Source organism: Cnephaeus nilssonii (genome assembly GCF_951640355.1).
Source record: "Cnephaeus nilssonii genome assembly, chromosome: 1".
NCBI classification, from domain to species: Eukaryota; Metazoa; Chordata; class Mammalia; order Chiroptera; family Vespertilionidae; genus Cnephaeus; species Cnephaeus nilssonii.
The window spans coordinates 30,743,806-30,763,017 of NC_137072.1; positions in this window are offsets into that span (position 1 = coordinate 30,743,806).

Sequence of the window (19,212 nt, forward strand, 5' to 3'; positions counted from 1 at the left end):
TCACCCCAACTGCTTTCCCCTCATGGCTGGATTGCTCCTAACTGCCTCTGCTTCAGCCCCGCCACCATGGCTTTGTCTGGAAGGTCTCCCGGTCTTATTAGCATATTATCCTTTTATTATAGATTTTCAATATTAGCTAACTAAAATTCAAATTTAACTTGAATATAAAAATTCCAATATAAATTAAAAATTAAAGGTTCAGTGTAATAGACATTTGTCCCTCTTGGCCCACCTGTGATCTTCTGGAAACCTTTCCTGTGTTTGGGGAGTTTACTGCATTCACTCCCTTCCTTAAGATAGAGACTAGAAACTTGCTTTGCCAGTCTGTCTCAAAACTAAGGCAGGCACTGGGTCCTGGGCTCTTTATATCAGACGAGAGGTGCGGTGCACGAAATTCGTGCACTCTGTTGGGGGGGTCCCTCAGCCCAGCCTGTGCCCTCTCACAGACTGGGAGCCCTCAGGGGATGTCCGAGTGACGGTGGGGAGCAGGCCTAAGCTGGCAGTCGGGCATCCTTAGCGCTGTCGTGGAGGTAGGAGAGGCTCCCGCCATCACCACTGTGCTCACCAGCCGTGAGCCCGGCTTCTGGCTGAGCGGCGCTCCCCTTGTGGGAGCGCACTGACCACCAGGGGGCAGCTCCTGCATTGAGCATCTGCCCCCTGGTGGTCAGTGCGTGTCATAGTGACCAGTCATTCCACTGTTCAGTCAATTTGCATATTAGCCTTTTATTATATAGGATGTGCTACCCCAAGGCTTCAGCTTGGAGCAGAGCTTGTACAGGAGCCGTTCTCTTACTAGCCAGGGTTGGCACAGTGTAGTTTAGTTTTTGGACATTGGTAGCAGAGACCTTGTCATCTCATAGTGGCATGTATTGTAGTAGGGCCACATGTGTTTCAGGGAAGTCTTTGGAGCAGTTTCTAGATGTGATTTATTAGTTTTCTTGCTTTATATAAAACCTCCAAATGTGACTGGGGTCTGTCTAGAGCAGTGGTTCTCAACCTTTCTAATGCCGCGACCCTTTAACACAGTTCCTCATGTTGTGGTGACCCCAACCATAAAATTATTTTCGTTGCTGCTTCATAACTGTAATTTTGCTACTGTTAATGAATCGTAATGTAAATATCTGTGTTTTCCGATGGTCTTAGGTTCTACAGCAGCGGTTCTCAACCTGTGGGTCAGAACCCACAGGTTGAAAACTGCTAGCAGGGTCGCCTAAGACCATCGGAAAACACAGAACAACTGACTGATAAACAAGTTGATACTGGAATTGCAAATGACAAATCCTAAAAAATGGAGATGTAGGACAGGAGAACCCATTATCCTAGGTTAGTTGGTGAAACTAGTTATTAGTTAGCAAACCATCTTGCCAAACTGTTAACTGTACTTCAGGGTTCAGACCAGACTGCTGTTAAGGGAAATAATGGGGGAGCTGCAGAATGTTGGCATGTGTCTGGCCATGCAGCTGTGTTGATGCCAGATTGCATAGGTTCAAATCCTGGTTTGGCTTATTTTGCTGTGTGACCAGGTACCTCACCTGAAAATAGAAATGCTAATCATTCCTACTTTTTAGGATTATTAGGAGGATTAAACAACGCATACATGGAAAACAGTATCACAAAAGTGTTGAAAATGAGCCATTGCAAGCTGCAAAGTCCTTCAGGAGACCAATTAAATCAGACTAAAGGAAGGTGGTTTGAAAGCAGTGGAAAGAAAACAAGAGCCTTGCTAAGAGAAACTGTTTACAACCTGTATAGTCTGAGTGGACTGAGAGTTGCAAGGCTTAGAGCAGGCATCCTCAAACTACGGCCCGTGGGCCACATGCGGGTGTTTTTGCCGTTTTGTTTTTTTACTTCAAAATAAGATATGTGCAGTGTGCATAGGAATTTGTTCATAGTTTTTTTTAAACTATAGTCCGGCCCTCCAACAGTCTGAGGGACAGTGAACTGGCCTCCTGTTTAAAAAGTTTGAGGACCCCTGGCTTAGAGTCTGCTGACTTGAGAAAACCTACCATAATTGAAACAACCAAGGGGCCCAGCAGCAGCTGTAGCAGGAGTTGAGATTAGAGATTGTGGTCTTGTAAACATGGGATTGAAGATGTTACTTTCCCACTTCAAATGATGGCTTTGAATTGACAATAGCCAGTAAGGTATGGAGAAGGGACTGGACAGAGCCCCAGATACCACGTGCTTCAGGACAAAATGCTCAGCTTAAAGACCATGAGTAAGATCTTTGTGTTGACTTGAGCATGGAATGTGTAGGTATCCTAATTCTTTTCTGCCTTTGTATGCTAGGTCATTGGTTAAGGGTAGATAACCTGGCTTTTTAGCTGTAGGTCAGCACCATGTAGGGCCACATGTACCTATCAAGAAAACTGCATTTCACCCAGATACTTGGGACTGGAAGAGACTTGAAGTCATCTTCCATAGGTTGGGGGTGAGTGCCCTTAAAGTTTATGTATGGGGAGAACAATGAATATTTTTGGGGGAACCAGAGAGGTCAATTGTGGTAGACAGCACATATCCCCAAACTCCTCCTCCTCATCTTACGCCTCTCTTTTAAAGGCTGGAAAAGTTCTTACGTGGAGCTAGGGGTGGCCATGTGCCATTTCTAGCCAATGAAGTGTAAGTGGTAATGTAGGTTACATTTAGGTAGTTTTACAAATACTTTTTACTTTCCTGGTTAAGCCATGGCAGCCATTTAGCAAACTTCAGGTGATTAACCAACATGCCAAGGATGGTGGGAGGAAAGGCCTGGTCACGTTAGTGAGGTGCTGCAAAGCCCTAGGTATAACTTCTGGGTGGAGAAACTGAGCCACTGTCTGGTGGTTTCTTAGGCTTGAAGGCAAATTTACCTCTTGCTGATATAGTCTATCTGCTTCCCAAAATGTGTGGAATCAGAAGCAGGGGTTGGGGGGTTTGCAGATAATTAAAAATCACCTATTAGTATAAAACTTTACAGTCTATATTTACTCATAGTTTGCTTTTCCTATAAGTAGTCCCTACCTAAGCTAAAAGAGTATTCAGTTTCTTGTTTCATTTGAATTCAACAAGCATTTTTTGTCAATTGCTATATGTATAGGTATTGCTTTTAGGAATAAAAAAATGAATAAGGTAGTAATCCTTGCTTTCAGAGATTATAGTTTATTTTAGAGAGACAGACACACAAAGGCAACACAGTACACAGTAAAACATGCCAAAACAAGATGTGGCTTGACTGAGCTTTTTAGGGTTAATGACAGTTTTTATCTTTAGTCCCAGCATCTGGAACACAATAAGTTGGCAGTAAATCTGCTGATCCTATATAATAAAAGACTAATATGCTGTGTCCAACCATCTGGTCATCTATTCAGCCAATCAAAGTGTAATATGCTAATGATACGCTAAGGCTGCTCAACCGTTCGCTATGACCTGCACTGACCACCAGGGGGCAGACGCTCCAACTGGTAGGTTAGCTTGCTGCTGGGTTCCGGCCAATCAGGACTGAGCAAGATGAGCCAGCCACACCTTGGAGCCCTCCTGCGGTCCCTCCCCGGCTGGCTAACCTTCTGTGTCCCTCCCTGGCCCCGATTGTGCACTGGTGGGGTCCCTTGGTCTGGCCTGCGCCCTCTCGCAATCTGGGACCCCTCGAGGGATGTTGGAGAGCTGGTTTTGGCCTGATCCTGCAGGCCAAGCTGAGGGACCCTACTGGTGCACAAATTCGTGCACTGGGCCTCTAGCATGTATATAGTACTGAGAGCTCAGAAATGACTGAGCAGATTTGTTAGGAGTGGTAAAGTCTAAGGTGGCAATCAAGAAGAGGTGATTTTGCTAGGTCTTGAAGGAAGAGTAGGGATTGCCAGCTGGAAGGCAAGAAGAGGGCTTTTCAGATGGAACTGCAGGGGAAAAACAGGATTAATGGTACCATCCCTATCTGTCATTGCTGCCTTGTGGTCTTTGAGCACTGGGCTAGTTCTGATTTGATCTCCTCTATTACTCTTCTACCATATTTAAAAAAAATAAACTTTTAATTTTAGATACAAAGGATTATTGTAACAATAGTACAATTCTCTTACACTGAGTTTCCTGTATTACTAATATCTTACATCAGTATGATACATCTGTCATAATGAACCAATATTGGCACATTATATATTTTATAGAATATGTATATTACTAGATACTAGAGGCCCGGTGCACGAAATTCATGCACTGGTGGGGGGGGTGGTCCCTCAGCCCAGCTTGCACCCTCTCCAATCTGGGCCTCCTCAGGAAATGTCCGACTGCCGGTTTAGGCCCAATCCCTGTGGAATCGGGCCTAAACCGGCAGTCGGACATCCCTCCCACAATCTGGGACTGCTGGTTCCCAACCACTCGCCTGCCTGTCTGCCTGATTGCCTTTAATCGCTTCTGCCTGCTAGCCTGATCACCCCCTAACCACTCCCCTGCCAGCCTGATAGACACCTAACTGCTCCTCTGCCGGCCCAATCACCCCCAACTGCCCTCCCCTGCTGGTCCAGTCGCCCCCAACTGCCCTCCCCTGCTGGCCTGGTTGCCCCCAACTGCCCTCCTCTGCCGGCCTGGTTGCCTCTAACTGCCCTCCCCTGCTGGCCTGGTTGCCCCTAACTGCCCTCCCCTGCTGGCCTGATTGCCCACAACTGCCCTCCCCTGCCAGCCATCTTGTGACCACATGGGGGTGGCCATCTTGTGCGAGGGCGTGGCGGTCAATTTGCATATTGCCTCTTTATTATATAGGATTAGACACTATTCACATTTCCTTAGTGTCTATCTATAGTTCTTTTTCTGTTTTAGGATCCCATTTAGGCTAGTACATTCCATTTATTTAGACTTATTTTGTTAGGCTCCTCTTGGCTATGATAGTTTCTTAGACTTCCTCTGTTTTTGATAACTTTGAGAGGTTTGGTACTAGTCAAGTATTTTGTAAAATGTCCCTCAATTGGGATTTTCCTGATGTTTTTCTTATGGTCATACTGGGGTAATGTTTTTTTTTTTGGAGAGGAGACTACAGAGGAGAAATGCCATTCTCATCGCACAATATCAAGGGTAACACTAAACATCACTACGGATGTTTACATTGATCAACTGACTGAAGTAGTATTTGTCGGGTTCTCTACTGTAAGTTACTCTTTCTTCCTTTACATGCGCTACTCTGGAAGAAAGTCATTATGTACATGTACTATGCTTACACTTGAGGAATGGATTTTATGTTCCACCTCCTTAAGGTGGAGTAGCTATATATATTGTTTGGAATTTTGATGAAAGATTTGTCTATTCTCCCCCCCCCCCCCCCCCGTTTTATTCATTCAATTATTTATATCAGTATGAACTTTCAGATATTTATCTTTTACTCCAATATTATTTTATGGCTCCAGTTGTTTCAGCTTTGGCTATTGGAAGCTTTTTCAGTTGACAACTGGATCCCTTTGGCCTTTGACATCCCCCTTATGGTGTAGTGTTTGATAGTTGTTTGTTCTTAGCACTTCCTTACTCTCTGGTACTACAAGATGCCTCAGGCTCATCTTGTCTATTTCCTGCCCCAGTCCTAGAATCAGCCTTTCTTCAAGGCTGGAGAATGGTATTAGGAACCAAGATCTGAGCATTAGGTGTGCTCATCGCTATTGGGGTGTTCTTGCTTCTAGACCCTCTCAGCTAATAGAGCAAGGAAATAGATATGTGTAGAATAATCCATGCATATGTGACCATCTGTATATTAAGGTAAACATGAGTTAACACTGATGTTTCCAACTCTGATTCCTTGCTACATGTATCATCTTGCCTCCTCCCCCTTGCTTATCTGTAACCTCCCATTCCAACAGTGAGAAGCCTAACTCCCACCTTCTGCCATCCATTTACTTGTTCAGTTCCAATACATACATGCATAGCACTTTCAGAATCGTTGATCCGTATCCTTGTGGGAAATGACTTTATCAATCTGAGTACAGTGCCTAATGCACAGTTTATCATGCCTTTATAGTCTAACAGACTTCACTTGTTTCCAAAACTACTTAGTCAACCCTTTATTCCCCGCCCCCACCCTTCAGTAAGGTATATGTTTGTAATACATTTAGAATTATTTGTCACATTCTGCATTTCAACTTGGGATTCCCAAACAACTAAATGAGTTTTTAAAAATGTATTTAAATACATTAAGATTTTCTCTTTGAGCTGTAAAGTTTTAGAGGTTTGACTAATGCTTTAATGTCTTGTATTCCCCATTACTGTATCATACAGAATGGTTTCACTGCCCTGAAAACATTCCCTGTGCTGTATCCAAATATTTCTCCCCTCCTCATGCCTGGCAACGACTTCTCTGTTTGCTATCTTTATAGTTTTGCCTTTTCAAGAATGTCATATTATTGGAATCATATAATATACAGCCTTTTCAGACTGGCTTTCTTCACTTAGCATTGTGCTTTGTAGAGTTATCCATGTCTTTTTGTGGCTTAATAACTTGTTTTTTTGTTTTGTTTGATAGCTTGTTTTTTATTGCCCTATTAAAGGACATCTTGGTCACTTCCCATTTATTCCCCTATTAAAGGACATCTTGGTCACTTCCCATTTGGGATAATTATGAGTAAAGCTGCTGTAAACATTTGTATGCAGTTTTTTTTTTTTGTGGACATCAGTTTGTACATTAGTTGGGTACATATCTAGGAGTTTGATTGCTGGATTGTATGGTTAGACTGTTCAGTTTTGCCTCTCCCATATTTTCTTTTTTTAATAATTCTTTATTGTTGGAAGTATTACATATGTCCCCTTTTTTCCTCATTGACCCCCTTCAGCCTGCCACCACCCCCACTCCAGGCCTTTATCACCCTATTGTCTGTGTCCATGGGTTATGCCTAGATGCATACCAGGTCTTTGCTTCTCCCTTATTTTCAAACTCTTCCTGTACTGGCTACTTTTTTGAAGCATATAAACATTTTTAAATTTCTTCCTTCTTTAGGGAAAAAAATCAAACCCTTGAATTTTTAGCTTGGTCTACTTCCCAGGACTCCTACTCCTTTTCACAGACTTTTCAAAGAATCACCTACACTTACTGTCACCCCTTCAATTCATCCCACACTTAAGGAATGGGGACTATGAGTTAGACCTTTGCTTCCATCAGGCCTCCTCAATTGCTGTTAAAGATCATCTAATGGGATCTGTTTAGTTCTCTTTCTTCACCTTTTAAGGCATTTGACACCGCATAACCACTCCTTTCCTGAAGCCTGTGACCACTCTTCCTGTCAGTTTCCCTTTATCTCTCACCCTTCACCCTCTTCCTAGATGAGTTTACCTACTCTCTTGGCCTTTAGTTTCTACTGTGACTAACACAAATCTTTATCTCAGTCTCATTACAAAGCTTCAGATCTGTATGCCTGTTAGATGTTCCCCACCCACCTCAAATACTAATACATCCCAAACTGCACTTGTTACCGTCCTTAGCTAGTTATTGAAAGGAAGAGAGCAAGGAAAGTCAGAATTGATATGTTACATACTCTGACTTAATTCCAGGAAAAGAAACCATGATATACAACTGGCGCAGCTGAGAATAACATACAAAATGTAATACTATAAATGCTAATTTGTTTTCTAATGCTGCTTTGTGACTAATTTGAAAGGATGAATAGAGAGGGATAGGAAAGGGTGTTCTAAGGCTATAAACTTTCCATTTTCTAGGGAGTTAGGGGGTTATTAAAATTCTCTTTGTCTCTCCCATGTTGGATTCTCTGTGCTGGATCCTACCTCTTCATTTTTTAAAATTTTTTTTTATTTCCTTGCTCCTTTTGGTAAAACTTATCCTCTGGAAGTTTCCTGGAAAAAGAGACATGAGAGAGAAAATTTTTTTTGAGACCGTGCATCTGAAAATATCTCAATTCTGTTATCATACTTAGTTGATAATTTGACTAAATATGTAATTCGTGGTTAAAAAACATTTTCCCTCAAAATTTTGAAGGCATTGCTACATTGTCCTCTTCCTATATTGCCGGGAAGAAAATCAATGCCATCCTTTATGATCTATTTTTATAATCTCTGGGAGGTTTTGGAGCCTCAAGTTTTGTGATTATGTGTCTTGATGAGCATCTATTTATATTGCTGGGCATTAGGGATGAACTCTTTCCATCTGGAAATTCATGTTCTTTGAATTCATATGCTGTAAATTTTTCATAATATTTATTTAATAATTTTCTCTCCTTCATAATATCTTCATTGTATCTCTACCTGGAGCTTTTATTAGTCAGTTTGTTTCTAGATTGGCCTTTCTATCTTTTTTATTTGCTGACCTCTGATCAATAAGATATAGAAGTGCTGAGTCCTGGACCAGAACCTTAAGAGTCTAGATGTATCTAAATTATAGGGCTGCATGTATGTTTTGTTTTTTTTAAAATATATTTTTGTTGATTTCAGAGAGGAAGTGAGAGGGAGAGAGAGATAGAAACATCAATGATGAGAGAGAATCATTGATTGGATGCCTCCTGCGTGCCCCCCACTGGGGATCGAGCACGCAACCCGAGCATGTGCCCTTGACCGGAATCGAACCTGGGACCCTTCAGTCCACAGGCCAATGCTCTATCCACTAAGCCAAACCAGCTAGGGCTGCATGTGTGTGTGTGTGTGTTTTTTAAAGTATTTTTATTGATTTCAGAGAGCAAGAGAGAGAGAAACATCAATGATGAGAGAGAATTACTGATCGGCTGCCTCCTGTACACCCCGCATGGGATTGAGCTCACAACCCAAGCATGTTCCTTGACCGGGAATCGAACCGTGACCTCCTGGTACATCGGTTGATGTCCAACCACTGGGCCACATGGGCTGGGCTGTTTTATTTTTTAAAGCATGATATTCTAAGGATTTTTAGATCTTTTGAAGACCAGTGATTTTAATAATGACATTTTATATAAATGCACATATATTGACAATATAGAAAAAAATAGCAATTTCCTTTTAGAAATGTATTCTTACCCACTTCTGTTATTAAGATAATTGCTAAGTGAAGAACAACACATAGACCCTATTCTGTGAAATACTGTTTAGTAAGCTTCCTTTGTTTCTGTTATCAGCTAGACAGTTACAAAATAGATTTAATGTTTTAAAAGTAACCTAAAACTTTTTTTTTAAAGTGTGAGAACGGGAAAGATTAGGGAAATATTTTATAAGTAGAACACCTTGGGTTCAGACAACTATGATAACAGAGGAAAACAGTGTTGTTACATTATTGTCCCTTTAAAAGGTATAAGGTCTGCAGATATTTTTAAATATGTTTCAGGACACCAGCTACTTCCAGATTTGGTAACAGCTGGGTTTTTTTCCTTTAGCAACCACCTTTCCTCTCCTCTGCACTCTCACACAATATTAAAAATACCTCTTTCTCTCTACCATTATCCTCTGCCTGTTGCACTTTGCTCCCATTGCTTAAGTGTCCTGTCCAAGTAGAAACTTTTCAAAGTTTCTGATAAGCTAAGGCACTGTCCCCCATGGAAGGGTTTATAACAGAGCCTATGGGACAGGTGTGTGGCTTTTGAAACTAGAAGTTACATGAAGGGAGGAAGTAGGTGCATAGTAATGGAGCTGCTAAGGGAATATTATTACCGATTTATCTTGGAAAAACAGAAGGAACAAATAGAATCAAAATAAGATAATTTGAAAAAAGTCTTAAGCTAGCAAAGACACACTTGGCAGTTATTTACAGTACTGTTTTTAGGGTCATTATTAAGAACGAAAAAAAACCCAAAACCATACTGATGCTGTATCACTTCGGAAATAAACTAATGGCAAGTCAGTAAACCATCCTAGATGAGTATGGATATAGGTATTTTATGAGGAGCCAACTGTATTGAATCATAATTTTTACTGAAATTTGGGTTGAAACGTAACTTTAAGGCTATAAAAACTATTTTCAGTTTTTAATTTTAGTCAGAATAATAATAAAGTCACTGAGTGCTCAAAGACTCATAGCAAATCATAATGGCCCTCTTCCCCACCAATCATGTTTCCCATAGAAAAACGTTGCACTCTTGTAACTGTCTTTTTATGGTATTTATTTCCCTATTTCTAACTCCATTGCTTATAGTACTATTTCTTGATTTATTATTTTTGAACGTATTTCTAATGATTTTTTTTGTTATCAGAGAAAGGAGGATTTATTCAGCTCTCTAAACCGAACTCTTCATGTCCCATTTCTCTTCCTCAATTCTTCTAATATATTTACATCAAATTTTACTTTAACAAAATATATTTCCCTAGGAACTTCATGAGAATGTTGTTTTTTGGTAAAGCAATAGTCACTGCTAACTTACTAGTACATACGTGTAATTCACTTATGATCCAGGGAATATTTTATGATTATTTTCTTATATAACTTTTGGGTTTTCCTAGAAATAATAATAATTGCCCAGTTTTTAAAAATTGTTTAGTATATGTACTTAAAATTTTAAGGTTTTTTTTGTCATTCTCCCGTTGGTTTTTATCTGTCATTCACTCTTTTCTCTCCAGGTCAGCTATATCAATTAGTCTTATCAGCTTTGTATTTTTCCTGCAGATGCCCCCATCAGTGCTCTGGCCTTCTGCCCCAATTCAACAGATCACTTTCTAGGTCGTCACATTGCCATCTTGAGACTTTCTGGATTGTTTTGGTGTTGGTCCCTTATTTTTAGTCTCCTCTCTCCTGTGTTCTTTTTCTTTTTCTTTCTTTCTTTTTTTTTTATTCTCACCCAAGGATGTGTTTATTGGCTTTAGAGAGAGAGAAACATCGATGTGAGAAACATCGATCGGTTGCCTCCCATACGTGCTCTGACTGGGGATTGAACTTGCAATCTTTTGGTATACAGGATGACACTCGAAACACCTGGCCCAGGCATGCTACATTCTTGTTTTAACAAAATATATTTCCCTAGGAACTTCATGAGAATTCTGTCATTTTTAGTATGGCTGAAAATGTTTTTATTCTATCCACATCTTCAATTTTTATACTTATACTAGGGGCCCGGTGCACGAAATTTGTGCACTGAGGAGGGGTCTCCTCAGTTCAGCCTGCCCCCTCTCACATACTGGGAGCCCTCAGGGGATGTCCTACTGACGGCTTAGGCCCGCTCCGGGCCTAAGCTGAAGTCTGGCCTCCCTTTGTGAGAGACAACCAGGCTGATCAGGGAAAGGCACCAGCCCCATCACCCCGCTGCTGGAGCCACTGCAAGTCACCGCAGCCACCAAGGTGTTTTCATCAACACGGACTCCAGTCCCTTCACCAAGAAAAAATGACAACTTTCTTTAGGCATTTTCAAGATGTGTCTTTCATAGAACATGACATTTCTTTCTTTCTTTCTTTTTTTTATCCTCACCTGAGTATATGTTTCCATTGACTTTTAGAGAATGTGAAAGAGAAAGGGAAAGACAGAGAAACATCAAAGTGAGAATACTTAGATTGCTTGCCTCCTTCATGAGCCCTGACCTGGGCCCCAGCCAGGGAGGAGCCTGCAACTTAGGTACATGCCCTTGATCAGAATCTAACCTGGACTCTGCGGTCGGCAGGCTGAGGCATTATCCACTGAGCCAAACTGTGTAGAGCAGGTTATGACATTTCTTATCCCTCCAGCAGCGGACCTTCGTTTTTTTCTCCAGGAGTGTGGTGGAAAAGCCCTAGATCACCTTTTTGGATTCTTATACCCAAGTTACTAAGAATATTACCAGTGGCATACAGGGAGCTTAGCCAGTGAGCGGTCAGAAAAGGTATTTCCTCTGTAGTTCACACCTATCTTCTGTGATCTCCAGCTCTGCCCCTGCCAAGGCTAAAGCCTCCAGGCCTTGGCAGGGGACCCCAGGCTGGCTCGATCGCCAGGCTCCGCCCCTGGCCAAGGCCTCAAGCCTCTGTTTGAGGCTCGGGCCCTGGACAGGGACCCCCAGCTGGCTCCGATCGCCCTGCTCTACCCCCAGTCAAGGCCGCAAGCCTCTGTTTGAGTCTCGGGCCCTGGGCAGGGACCCCCAGCTGGTTCCGATTGCCCAGCTCCACCCACGGCCAAGGCTGCAAGCCTCTAGGCTTGGGCTCTGGGCAGGGACTCCCAGCTGGCTCCAATCGCCCGCAGGGGACCCCAGCTTGCTCTGATCGCCAGGCTCCACCCCAGCGGCCAAGGCCGCAAGCCTCTTGCAGAGGCTTGGGCTATGGGCAGGGACCCCCAGCTGGGTCCAATCACCCGCAAGGGACCCCAGCTGGCTCAATCGCCCGGCTCCACCTCCAGCCAAGGCTGCAAGCCTCTGGCTGAGGCTTGGGCCCTGGGCAGGGACCCCCAGCTGGCTCCGATCGCCTGCAGGGACCCCCAGCTGGCTCCGCTCGCGGGCTCCACCCCCAGCCAAGGCCTAAAGCCTCTGGCAGAGGGTTGGGCTCTGGGCAGGGACCCCCAGCTGGCTCCAATCGCCCTCAGGGGACCCCAGCTGGCTCCGATCGCCAGGCTCCGCCCCAACGGCCAAGGCTACAAGCCTTTGGCCAAGGCTTGGGCTCTGGGCAGGACCCCCAGCTGGCTCTGATCGCCCTGCTCCGCCCCCAGCCAATGCTGCAAGCCTCTGTTTGAGGCTCGGGCCCTGGGCAGGGACCCCCAGCTGGCTCTGTCCCCCGCTCCATCCAAGGCCAAGGCCTCAAGCTTCTGTTTGATGCTCGGACTCTGGGCAGGGACCCCCAGCTGGCTCTGATCACCTGTGGGGGACCCCCCGCTGGCTCCGATCTTCCCCCTCTGATCTTCGGCTCCAATATCCCAGTTCCAACAACCACTGCTCTCTGAGGCTGCAGCCATCTTGGTTAGGTATATTTGCATATTCGCTTTCTGATTGGCTGGTGGGCGTGGCTTGTGAGTGTAGCGGAGTGATGATTTGCATATTACTGTTTTATTAGATAGGACTAGAGGCCCAGTGCATGAATTCATGCACTGGGGTCCCTCAGCCTGGCCTGCAGGATTGGGCCAAAACCGGTTCTCTGACATCCTCCGAGGGGTCCCAGATTGTGAGAGGGCACAGGCCAGGCCAACGGACCCCACCAGTGCATGATCGGGGCCAGGGAGGGACGTGGGAGGTTGGCCAGCTGGGGAGGGACTGCGGAAGGGCTCCAGGGCGTGTTCGGCCAGTCTTGCTCAGTCCTGATTGGCCGGACTCCAGCAGCAAGCTAACCTACCAGTTGAAGCATCTGCCCCCTGGTGGTCAGTACATGTCATAGCAAGTGGTTGAGTGGCCTTAGCATATCGTTAGTATATTATGCTTTGATTGGTTGAACAGACGACTGGGCACTTAGCATATTAGGCGTTTATTATATAGGATGTGGCTGGTTTCTAAACAGTGTTCCATCCGACTTCTGAGATATTACTCCATTTTATATTAGTTCTTATGGTTAGTATTGAGAAGTCTGATGCTACTCTGGTTTTTCTTTAAATGTGACATGTCTGCCCTGGTTGGTATGGCTTATTTGGGTGTTTTCTGTGACCAAAAGATCACTGGGTTCGATTCCTGGTCAGGGCACATGCCCAGGTTGCAGGCTCGATCCCTTGTGTGGGGTGTGCAGGAGGCAGCCAATCATTGATTCTTTCTCATCATTGATGTTTCTATTTCTCTCTCTCCCCCTTTCCCTTCCTCTTTGAAATCAATAAAAATATATTAAATAAATAAATAAATGTGACATGCCTTTTTCTCTCTGGAAATGTTTGGGATCTTTATTCTCAATATTCAGAAACGTCATGATGTGGCTGGTCCTTTCAATCTAGGAACTTGTGTTTTTAAGGTCTGAGAAGTTAATCTTGTATTGTGTATTAAGTATTATTGAGTATTATTATTGCTTCATTTAGTTTTTCTTAAACGTCAAATATTTGATCTTAAACTCTTTTTGAAATGTTATTTTGATATACTGTCTCTTTTCCTTCTTTCCTTCCTTTATTTATTTATTTGTCTTTTTTTAACATGACATCCTGGTCTTTCCTTTTTGTCCCTATACTTTATCTCTTTGAGGATGTTAATGAGGTTTTCTTTGTTTTATTATTTCAACTAATATTTATTAAATAGCTACTATGTACAGGCAGTTGTCTAAGCACTTGAAATACATATGTAGTCAAAACAAGCAGCAATAACAAAATAATAAGCCACCCTGACTTATGGAATATTTCTGGTTGCTTACCCTAATATCCACTTATATACCCTTTCCTTGGAGAGAGCCCCAAGTTTTAGCTGGATACAAGCTGTTCAAAAAAGGTTACATTCCTCAACTGGTATTTGGGTGGTGAATCCTTGCCCCCGCCTCCATTTAATTCAGCAAACTTTTAAAACTCCAATTTACCCCTTAGCTGAGTTGGTGCCCTCAAACTTAGAGCTTCCCGGATTATCTTTCATATGTCTGGCAAAACCCCTGATCTCGGGTCCTGTATACTTTTCTGTCCTCACCTCTCACCATCCCCCCCATTTCAGGTCCGGGACAGTCACACTAAACTTCTGCTCATGTCGCTTTAAAGCATTTGTTCCACTTCACCCTGGGTAATTTCTGCTTATTCTTCAGGCTTTAATGCTTAGTTTATCAATGCCTATTAATACCTATGTCAACCTGTATATATGTCATATGTATACATGTGAGTACACTCCACTCTAGGTGTGAGCTCTGTTCTCATTACACCGTTTTGTCAGCCTATATCATAGCACTTGTCACACTGTGGAGCTTGCATGGCTGCAAATCTGTACCCTTACTAGACCATAAAATTCACAAGTGCAAAAAGTGTCTATCCTGCCAATATGCCCAATACCAGCTGGCACATAGTAGGCTCTGAAATATCTATTTAATGAATAATAACTTCTTTGAACTCTGAACATTTTTGGTGTGGCTTTTGGGTAAAAAAATTATTCTTTTAAAAAAAATTTATTTTATTGTTTAAAGTATTACATATAGTAGTACATATATCTCCTTTTTTTCCCCCATTGACCTTCCCCAAGTCTCTCTCCCCTACCCCCTGTCACATGCCCTCATCCCATTGTCTTGTGTCCATTGGTTGTGCTTATATGCATGCATGCAAGTCCTTCAGTTGATCTCTTTCTCCCCCTCCCCAACACTCCCCAGCCTCCCTGCTGTAATCTGACAGTCTGTTAGGTGCTTTACTGCCTCTGTATCTATCTTTTTGTTCATCAGGTTATAATGTTCTTTATTTCCCATAAATGAGTGAGATCATGTACTTTTCTTTCATTGCCTGGCTTATTTCACTTAGCATAATGCTCTCCAATTCCATCCAGGTTGCTGCAAATGGTAAGGATTCCTTCTTTTTTATGGCAGCATAGTATTCCATTGTGTAGATGTACCATAGTTTTCTAATCCACTCATCTGCTGATGGGCATTTAGGCTGTTTCCAAATCTTAGCTACAGTGAATTGTGCTGCTATGAACATAGGGGTGCATATACCCTTTCTGATTGGTGTTTCTAGTTTCTTGGGATATATTCCTAGAAGTGGAATTATTGGATCAAATGGGAGTTCCATTTTTTTTTTTTTTGAGGAAACTCCATACTGTTCTCCACAATGGCGGTACCAGTCTGAATTCCCACCAGCAGTGCATGAGGGATCCTTTTTCTCCGCATCCTCATCAGCACTTGTTTGTTGATTTGTTGATGATAGCCATTCTGACAGGTGTGAGATGGTACCGCATTGTCGTTTTGATTTGCATCTCTCGGATAATTAGTGATTTTGAGCATGTTTTCATATGTCTCTTGGCCTTCCTTCTGTTTTCTTTCGAAAAGTTTCTATTTAGGTCCATTGCCCATTTTTTTATTGGATCATTTATCTTCCTTTTATTAAGTTGTATTAGTTCCCTGTAAATGTTGGAGATTAAATCTTTATCAGTGATAAATTTGCAAATATGTTCTCCAATACAGTGGGTTTTCTTGTTGTTTTGATGGGGTTTTCTTTTGCTGTGCAAAAGCTTTTTATTTTTATGTAGTTCCATTTCTTTATTTTCTCTTTAGTTTCCATTGCCCTGGGAGCGGTATCGGTGAAGAAATTGCTTCAGCATATGTCTGAGATTTCTCTGCCTGTGGATTCCTCTAGTATTTTTATGGTTTCCCGTCTTATGTTTAAGTCCTTTATCCATTTTGAGTTTATTTTTGTATACGGTATAAGTTGGTGGTCTAGTTTCATTTCTTTGCAGGTATCTGTCCAATTTTCCCAACACCATTTATTGAAGAGACTGTTTCGGCTCCATTGTATGTTCATGCCTCCTTTGTCAAATATTAATTGAGCATAGTGGTTTGGGTCGATATCTGAGTTCTCTATTCTATTCCATTCGTCTATATGCCTGTTCTTGTACCAGTACCAGGCTGTTTTGAGAACAGTGGCTTTGTAATACAGCTTGAAATCTGGTATTGAGATCCCACCTACTTTGTTCTTCTTTCTCAGGATTGCTGTGGCTAATTGGGGTCTTTTTTTAAAATCCCGGATGAATTTTTGGAGAGTTCTTTCTAGGTTTGTGAAATATGCCATTAGCATTTTAATGGGAGTGCATTGAATCTATAGTTTGCTTTGAGTAGTATGAACATTTTAATGATGTTGATTCTACCAATCCATGAACATGGTATGTTCTTCCATCTGTTTATGTCTTCCTCTATCTCTTTTTTCAGTGTCCTGTAGTTTTCTGCGTATAGGTCTTTTACGTTCTTAGTTAAGTTTATTCCTAGGTATCTTAATTTTTTTGGTGCGATGGTAAATGGGATTGCTTTTTTAGTCTCTCTTTCTGTAAGTTCACTATTGGTGTATAGAAATGCCATAGATTTCTTGGCATTAATTTTGTATCCTGCTACATTGCCGAATTCATTTATTAACCCTTTGCACTTGGATATCGAGTATGACTCGACACGGTTAGCAGTAGAATAAAGGAATCGAAAAAAGCAAGCAAGTGCAAAGGGTTAAGTCTAATAGTTTTTTGATGGAGTCTTTAGGGTTTTTTATGTACAATATCATGTCATCTGCGAATAAGGAGAGTTTTACTTCTTTTCCAATTAGGATGCCTTTTATTTCTTCTTTTCTAATTGCAATGGCTAATACTTCCAGTACTATGTCGAACAGGAGTGGTGAGAGTGGGCATCCCTAGTGGAGAAATAACAACAGAACCCACAGAAATACAAAGGATTGTTAAAAAGATACTATGAACAACTCTATTCCAACAAACTGGACAACCTGGAGGAAATGGACATATTCCTAGAAAAATACAACCTTCCAAAACTCAATCAGGAAGAATCTAAACAACTCAATAGGCCAATAACTATGGAAGAAATTGAAGCAGTCATCAAAAAGCTTCCAGCAAACAAAAGCCTGGAGCCAGATGGCTTCACAGGGGAGGTTTACCAAACATTCAAGGAAGAACTTAAACCTATCCTCCTCAGACTATTTCAAAAAATTCAAGAAGAAGGAACACTTCCAAGCTCATTCTATGAAGCCAGCATCACCCTAATACCAAAACCAGATAAAAACACAATGAAAGAGAATTATAGGCCAATATCCCTCATGAACATAGATGCCAAAATCCTCAACAAAATTCTAGCAAATCGGATCCAGCAGTACATGAGAAAGATCATACACCATGACCAAGTAGGATTTATCCCAGGGATGCAAGAATGGTACAATATCTGCAAGTCAATAAACATGATACATCACATAAACAAATTGCGAGATAAAAACCACATAGTCATATCAATTGATGCAGGAAAAGCATTTGACAAAATCCAACACCCATTTTTGATAAAAACTCTCAGCAAGGTGGGAATAGAAGGATCACACCTCAACATAATAAAAGCCATATATGACAAACCCACATCCAACACCATACTAAATGGGCAAGAACTAAAACCATTTCTCCTAAGAACAGGAATAAAAAATGATTCTTGACCTTTTTTTTAATCAGTTGCGGGAAGTCACCCACTGCCGATACTATCATGAGAGTGCGCCAAGGAATGCAGAAGACCGATGGACCTTGGGCATTAGCAGGGCTGACGTTAAGCACCTCATCTGTTGAGATAGTGGTGGCTCAAGATAATTCTCTAACCTGATAATCCTTTTACTGTTTACCAAACTTTACCTTTGATATGCCTGTATGCATTGCTAAAGGGAAAATGTGTATTCAAGTAAATAAAAAGTGGACTGGCCAGAGGTCAGTGTGATCTTCATGAAAGAGATAACCACCTGGCCCTCACCCCTTAATAATTCATATTTCTTGTCTAGTGTTTTTATTTGTGCATCGGCCCCTCCTTCAGATCCTGAACCCAGCCATGCAGGTCATGGCAATCAGTAAGTGATTTTTTTTTTTTTTTTAGTAAGTGACCTTTAGTAAGTTTTAAGAGAATTAAAATATATTTTAGTGAACTCAAAGGAAACTTTTGATTTTATTTTTAAAACTTTTTTAGTTTCTCTTCTAACTCTGCCATCACTAAAAAAGGGTTTCTGTACGTATGGGGACATTTGAAGTGTGGCAGTGATTCACCTGAGGCATTAATGTAATTGAAAACAGATGAGTGGAGTCATGCATTGTTGGGAAAGGAGGAACTTAACCACACATTCTCCTCGATTCATTGTTGCTGCACCAGAGAGGCATTAATGGGTCAGGTTGTCAGTAAAGCTTATGTTTTCTCTTCAGGTTGGCACTGGGTCTTTATATCATGATGAGAAGCAAAAAGTGAGGATCTTGTTAGCTGCATTGAAAGCACTTCTCACCTAGTTAACTTCACCTGGCAATTATCCAACTAAAACTGGTTGTTTTCTTTTTGGAGTTAATGCAATTTTATATCTGAAATTTTGGAGCATGGCCTTGTTCCTTTAGCTACTTTAGCCAGGTCTAAAATATATGCCCCAATTAGCACTTGATTGGTTTCTGGGATAGCCCAAAGGTCCCTTGCCCAGAATGGGTGGTTCCAGGGGTAGATAGAGAAGGGAGAAGAGTGATCAGGAAAGATGGAACAAGAATGAAAGAGAACCTACCTGGTATATATTAGAAAGTAAACCGAGTACTCTTATTAATCAGTCAGTTTTCCTGGTCTGTCCTCCTTTCCTCCTATTGCATTTTTTATCAAATTGTGAAGAAAGGTGGTCACAAAGAAGACTGCTGAATCTCAGCAGCAGGTGAAGTGAGGAAGGTTCTGGGCAGAGTTCTTTATCACGTATAAATCAGTGGAAGAAAGCCATTTTCCAGCAGAACTTGCATTCTCGAGTGAGCAGTGACATTAGAATCAAGTGGGAAAAGCAGTCTGTT